The 7,117-nt window shown below is 40.1% G+C and overlaps 1 protein-coding gene across 2 annotated transcripts in view; it reads right to left on the bottom strand.

The window, feature by feature from the left end:
• Positions 1 to 1,082: 1,082 nt before the first annotated feature.
• Positions 1,083 to 7,117, bottom strand: part of LOC102392665 (ATP-binding cassette sub-family C member 4) — a 428,577-nt gene continuing 422,542 nt past the window's right edge. For both annotated transcript variants that reach the window (XM_045162433.1, XM_045162434.1), the window contains exon 31: positions 1,083 to 1,433. The gene's annotated coding sequence lies outside the window, so the exon portion shown is untranslated. The remainder of the gene's footprint in view (positions 1,434 to 7,117) is intronic.

Here is a 7,117-nt window from a genome sequence, read left to right as displayed (position 1 = left end):
ATAACTCATGGGTAAAAGATATAGTTAATGAATTAAATTAGGAATTAAAAAATATATAATACTATGGCTATTGACGGTGGTGAGTACCAAAACTTGCGGATTGTAGCTAAAGTGGATTTTAGGGGGAAAAAGTCAGCTTTATATATTTATGTTAGAAAAATAATGATGTTAATCTCTTTTCCATTTAAGAATTTAGAGGAAAAACCTCAAAGTTCGCATCAATCAAGCAGAAAGGTGATTCTTTGAAAACATGAAAAAGTTATGCAAGATAATTCATAAAAAAGAAGGCTAAAATAAAATTAAAAAGCCAAAAGAACACAGTTAGAGATGCTGCAGAGATTAAACATATACGACATTGTGAATAAATTTATGCCAGTCAAGCTCAAAACTCACAGGAAACAGATTCCTCCTAGAAAAATGAAACTTATCAAAATGACTCTGCAGAAATAACACACTGAAGAGGAAGCACATAATTACCAAAAGTTCCCCAGACAGTGTGGCTTCACAATACTGTGAATGTGATTAATGCCACTGGATCATGGGACTGAAAATGGTTATATGGCAAAATTTATTTAACCTCTGTGCCACCAGGGAAGCCTTATGTTATATATACTTTACCACAATTTGTAATGTAAAAAAAATAAAATAAAATCCTCTATCTAGAAGACAGTATAGCACACGTCTGTCCTTCATTAGCAAATCCCCTAGAAGGGCTCCTATTTTAAGAAAGCATATTTTCTCTTCCTTCTCTTTCAGAACATATGATATTGTCCTTCTGTATTTAACCATATACCTTTTTTTTTTTTTTTTGGTTACTTAAACTATAGTATATTGTATGTTTATCCTATCAGTTTTCTCTATAGTATTTTAACCAGAGGTCTTTTGGTGGAAAAATGGATCCTAGTCATGTTAAAGGAAGTGGACACAAAACAGTAACTTCACACAGTCTTCAAATAAACAGAATCCCTGATATAATTGGAAAGTAATATGTAATTCTGGGAACAGTAAAAAAACATCTGTGACAACTTTGTCTCAAATCTTAGAAAATGAGTTTGGCTCTGGAGTCTCTCAAGACACAAAAGCTGGGAGACAGCTTTTATTGGTGGCCTGCACCTCTGATTTGGATAAGAAAGCAAGTAATATAACATTTAAATAAACATCATAAATCCTTTTTCAAGAGATTGAAATCATTGAGGTTGGAGAACTCACATTTTGTAATGTGTAAATATTTGTTGCTGGTGTAAAAAAAAAAGTAGAATATAGTTTATGCAGTGCAAAACCTATTGGAAAAAAGCCTTTGGAATAGACACAAACTCATGGGAGAATCACAGTGTTGACTCAAAAATTGTGAAGGCTGAGGGCTGTCCACTGGAAACATTCATAACCACATGGTCACTGTGAGTGATATCTGGCACTTTCCTTTTGAAGTATGCCTGAGGGAGAAAAAGACAAAAACAACATGTTTAAAAGTTTTAAAGTCCTCCTCCTAAGGCAACACATTTCCAGGTCTCCTTCTTCATGTGAAGCAATCATATTACTATTGGAGGCAGTTTTAAAAAACCAGGGCTGTATTTATTCTATGGAGGAAGTAGCCCCATTAAAACCCTCAGTGGGGCTGGATGTAATGCCAAATAACCTGTAGATCTACTAGATTTCTGATCATTCTGATTCACAGATATGCTTTATCACTACAGTAAATTGATATGCAAAATCATTTTATTCCCTGAAATAAATTAAAAACAGGGTAACAAAGAGGATAGGAAATCTAATATCTGAACAGGGTTTGTCATTTTCACACATAAAAGGAGCATAACAGATTTGGATATTAATATTGGGTTATTATCTTTATATTTTATAAACTCTGATTGACAAGCACTGAAACACTGGCATATATGAATGAAATATCCTGGTGTTTAATTTGTGTGGCAAAGCAGTTATAGTCCTATAGAAATGTGACCTGTGGATAGTGGGTCCCAAGAATGAAAAGAAAAGCAAATGCTTTAACAATGACTCAACCAAGAGACTTCTCTAAAATGTAAGATGATACCCAACAATAGGACAGATCTCTGCCAGAACTTTGAGTTCTTGAATTCTACCAGATTCTAGCTGAACTGGAAGAGACACTGGTTTTCTCAGTGTATAAACAGAACACAAAGGAAAGAAAGGGCTGTCAAGTTCCACAATCATCAGGTTTTAGTAGCTGTATTGTATCTCAGTTCCTTACAGATGCACATAACAAAATAAAATAATGTCAGGGCTTGTGAAACCTTCTCTGAACATGTTTGGGCAAAAAACAACTTAAAGTGGAACTCTTTCCTCAAAGAAGAATGGGAAAAATTTCATTTGAGTCAGTAAAACAAAAAATGTATTGTCTATCAGAGGCTAACTCATGTCACAAACTGAGTTGCTTAGACATGTGATTACAGGTCTCTTTTATAGAACCTGACTACAAGTGCATTGTGGGTGCTGTAAACAAAGGTATCATGAGAGAGAATGAACTTCATGCATGAAACAGAAAAGCACTAGGACACCTAACTTCATAGTAAGTGCACTTTCTTACTCTCTTGTTGCTAACATATCCTGCTCTGCACATGAAATGCTATATATTTAAATGTCACTTAAGGAGAAAAATAAACCCTCCAAGAATGCTTGGGGCCACTGGCTGCACTGGCTGAAATCTGAGGCTATTTCCATTGTAATGGAAGCATTTTGTAATAAAACCTTTGGTGGGAGTGGGGAGGGTGGTTAATTGCATATCATCACCCTCCATTTTCTTAAGCTAGACATATTTTGTGATTATATATGTATGTACTCTTTTGGTGAAACTAAAAAGAGTTAAAGGAACAAAAGAAAATTCATTTTCTACTGCTTAACATTCTTTCCAAAATCATCTGGTTCCTTTCTCTATAACTCTTCTCTATACAATTTTTTATAAAGAAAATATTGTTGTTAGCAACTTTTAACTGAAAAGGACATTGCTTCATGGTCTGAAATACCTGAACTGAATATGGCAAAGGATCTTCAGCAGTTGGGGACCCCTGATTTAGAGTCTCAGAACCGACCTAGAAGAACTATGTGTATATTTGTTTTATTATTGGGAGGCAAGGTTTCTATTTACAGCCTTTTACAAAATGACCTCACTTTTATACCATAAACCCCTCTATATTCTCAAAGCCCTTAAGCATCTTCTCTCTCATCTGATCCCTGTGATAAGTGTGAAGAAGCCAGCAGGGCTGTAATCCTGCCCTACACACAGGTGAGGACCTGAGGCTCAGAGGCCCTGGGGGACACAAGGCCACATGGATGCTAAGTGCCTGCTCCATCTATCCAACTGGGCCAGGTGCCTAGAGCTAGGATGTGAGAATTTTATAACTTCTGGGCTGTATTAGGTGATTTCATGAATAGACAAAATGACACCTCTGTTACACACTGGGAACAAAGAAACTTAAAAAATCCTCAACCACATCTGCTTCATCACAGAACAGAATGGATGCTGCTAAGTCGCTTCTGTCGTGTCCAACTCTGTGCGACCCCATAGACAGCAGCCCACCAGGCTCCCCCATCCCTAGGATTCTCCAGGCAAGAATACTGGAGTGGGTTGCCATTTCCTTCTCCAATGCATGAAAGAGAAAAGTGCAAGTGAAGTTGCTCAGTCGTGTCCAACTCCTAGCGACCTCATGGACTGCAGCCTACCAGGCTCCTCTTCCCATGGGATTTTCCAGGCAAGAGTACTGGAGTGGGATGCCATTGCTTTCTCCACAGAATGGATGGCAGACATTTATTCTTAGAGCTGAACCATGTCAATTCTGAAAGGCTGTTGCTGAACCACGAAAGACGCCATGATTCTTGGCCTCCAGAGGAGAAGAATTCAATTTGGGGCCAGTGACGAGGCTTGATCACTCAGAGCTTTTGTGTAATAAAGTTTTATTAAAGTATAAAAGAGATAGAGAAAGCTTCTGAGATAGACATCAGAAGGGGGCAGAAAGAGCGCCCCCTGATGGTCTTCAGGCGAATGGTATACGGCTACTAGTAGTAGTAGTGTTTTGCTCAGTTGTGTCCGACTCTTTGCGACCACATGGACTGTGGCCCGCCAGGCTCCTCTGTGCATGGGATTCTCCAGGCAAGAGTACTGGAGTGGATTGCCATTCCCTTCTCCAGAGGATCTTTCTGACCCAGGGATCTAACCTGGGTCTCCTGCATTGCAGGCAGATTCTTTACCATCTGAGCTACAGGGAAGAGCCATATAGCTGCTAGCAGTCTGCTAATTAGAGAAAGGAAATGTGTCAAAACTCAGAGACTGGCACCAGGCCCCTCACATACAACATGCATTTTGAGATAACATTGGCACAAGGTGAATTGTCCCTGGCCATAAGATGATTGACATGAATCTTGAGGAAACTCAGGTTTCCAAGCAAATATAGTCTCACTGACATAGCTTAAGAGAACATTTGCATGAGTAAAACACACTGGTTTGTCAAGTCTGTTCTGAGTCTTAGGGGGAGCCCACTTGAAGACAGAGTCTAGGGTAAATGCATAGTTCGTTAACATAGCTTAGATAAACATTTCAATAGGAAAAACACATTGGTTAGCTCAAAGTTTAAGAAAAGTTAACTTCAGGTGGAACGAGGTATCTTCATGGCAAACAGAATTTTAAAAGAAACCTCTTTTTAAATTTGCATCAGTTCAGTTCAGTCCCTCAGTCCTGTCCTACTCTTTGAGACCCCACAGACTGCAGCACGCCAGGTTTCCTTGTCACCAACTCCCAGAGCTTACTCAAACTCATGTCCATTGAGTTGGTGATGCCATCCAATCATCTCATCCTCTGTCAACCCCTTCTCCTCCCATCTTCAATCATTCCCAGCATCAGGGCCTTTTCAAATGAGTCAGTTCTTCGCATCAGGTGGCCAAAGTATTGGAGGTTCAGCTTCAGCATCAGTCCTTCCAATGAATATTCAGAACTGATTTCCTTTAGAATGGACTGGTTGGATCTCCTAGCTCTCCAAGGGACTCTCAAGAGTCTTCTACAATACCACAGTTCAAAAGCATCAATTCTTCAGTGCTCAGCTTTCTTTATAGTCCAACTCTCATATCCATTCTGAAGGAGATCAGCCCTGGGATTTCTTTGGAAGGAAAGATGCTAAAGCTGAAACTCCAGTACTTTGGCCACCTCATGCCAAGAATTGACTCATTGGAAAAGACTCTGATGCTGGGAGGGATTGGGGGCAGGAGGAGAAGGGAACGTCAGAGGATGAGATGGCTGGATGGCATCACTGACTCGATGGACGTGAGTCTCAGTGAACTCCGGGAGTTGGTGATGGACAGGGAGGCCTGGCATGCTGTGATTCATGGGGTCGCAAAGAGTCGGACATGACTGAGCGACTGATCTGATCTGATCTGATCTCATATCCATACATTACTGCTGGAAAAACCATAGCTTTGATTAGACGGACCTTTGTTGACAAAGTGATGTCAACTCTGCTTTTTAATATGCCAATGGCACCCCACTCCAGTACTCTTGCCTGGAAAATCCCATGGACGGAGGAGCCTGGTAGGCGACAGTCCGTGGGGTCGCACAGAGTCGGACACAACTGAGCGACTTCATTTTCACTTTTCACTTTCATGCATTGGAGAAGGAAATGGCAACCCACTCCAGTGTTCTTGCCTGGAGAATCCCAGGGACGGGGAGCCTGGTGGGCTGCTGTCTATGGGGTCGCACAGAGTCGGACACGACTGAGGTGACTTAGCAGCATGTGAGTCATAACTTTTCTTCCAAGGAGCAAGTGTCTTTTAATTTCATGGCTGCAGTCACTATCTGCAGTGATTTTGGAGCCCAAGAAAATAAAGTCTGTCACTGTTTCCATTCTTTCCCCATCTATTTGCCATGAGGTGATGGGACCAGATGCTATGATTCTCGTTTTTTGAGTGTTGAGTTTTAAGCCAACTTTTTCACTCCTCTTTCATCAAGAAGCTCTTTAGTTCTTTGCTCTCTGCCATAAGGGTGGTGTCATCTGCATATCTGAGGTTATTGAAATTTCTCCCGGCAATCTTGATTTCAGCTTGTGCTTCATCCAGCCCAACATTTCTCATGATATACTCTGCATATAAGTTAAATAAGCAGGGTGACAATATACAGCCTTGATGTACTTCTTTTCAGATTTGAAATCACTCTGTTGTTCCATGTTAAGTTTTAACTGTTGCTTTCTGACCTACATACAGATTTCCCAGGAGAAAGATAAGGTGGTCTGGTATTCCCATCACTTGAAGAATTTTCCACAGTTTGTTGTAATCCACAGAGTCAAAGGTTTTGGCATAGTCAATAAAGCAGATGCTTTTCTGGAACTTTCTCGCTTTTTTGATGATCCAACAGATGTTGGCAATTTGATCTCTGGTTCCTCTGCCTTCTGTAAATCCAGTTTGAACATTTGGAAGTTCAGAGTTCACATACTGTTGAAACCTGGCTTGGAGAATTTTGAGCATTACTTTGCTAGTGTGTGAGATGAGTGCAACTGTGAAGTAGTTTGAACATTCTTTGTCACTGCCTTTCTTTGGGATTGGAATGAAAATTGATGTTTTCCTGTCCTGTGGCCACTGTTGAGTTTTCCAAATTTGCTGGCATATTGAGTGCAGTACTTTCACAGCATCATCTTTCAGGATTTGAAATAGCGCCACTGGAATTCCATCACCTCCACTAGCTTTGTTAATAGTGATACTTCCTAAGGCCCACTCGACTTCACATTCCAGAAGGTCTGGCTCTAGGTGAGTGATCACACCATCATGATTATCTGGGTCATGAAGATCTTTTTTGTATAGTTCTTCTGTGTATTCTTGCCACCTCTTCTTAGTATCTTCTGCTTCTGTTAGATCCATACTATTTCTGTCCTTTATTGTACCCATCTTTGCATGAAATTTTCCCTTGATAGCTCTAGTTTTCTTGAAGAGATCTCTATTCTTTCCCATTCTACTGCTTTCCTCTATTTCTTTGCACTGATCACTGAGGAAGGCTTTCTTAGCTCTCCTTGCTATTCTTTGGATCTCTGCATTCAAATGGGTATACCTTTCCTTTTCTCCTTTGCCATTAGCTTCTCTTCTTTTCTCAGCTATTTGTAAGTCCTCCTCA

Source organism: Bubalus bubalis, chromosome 13 (genome assembly GCF_019923935.1).
Source record: "Bubalus bubalis isolate 160015118507 breed Murrah chromosome 13, NDDB_SH_1, whole genome shotgun sequence".
NCBI lineage: Eukaryota > Metazoa > Chordata > Mammalia > Artiodactyla > Bovidae > Bubalus > Bubalus bubalis.
This window is presented reverse-complemented; position numbering and strand designations above follow the sequence as displayed.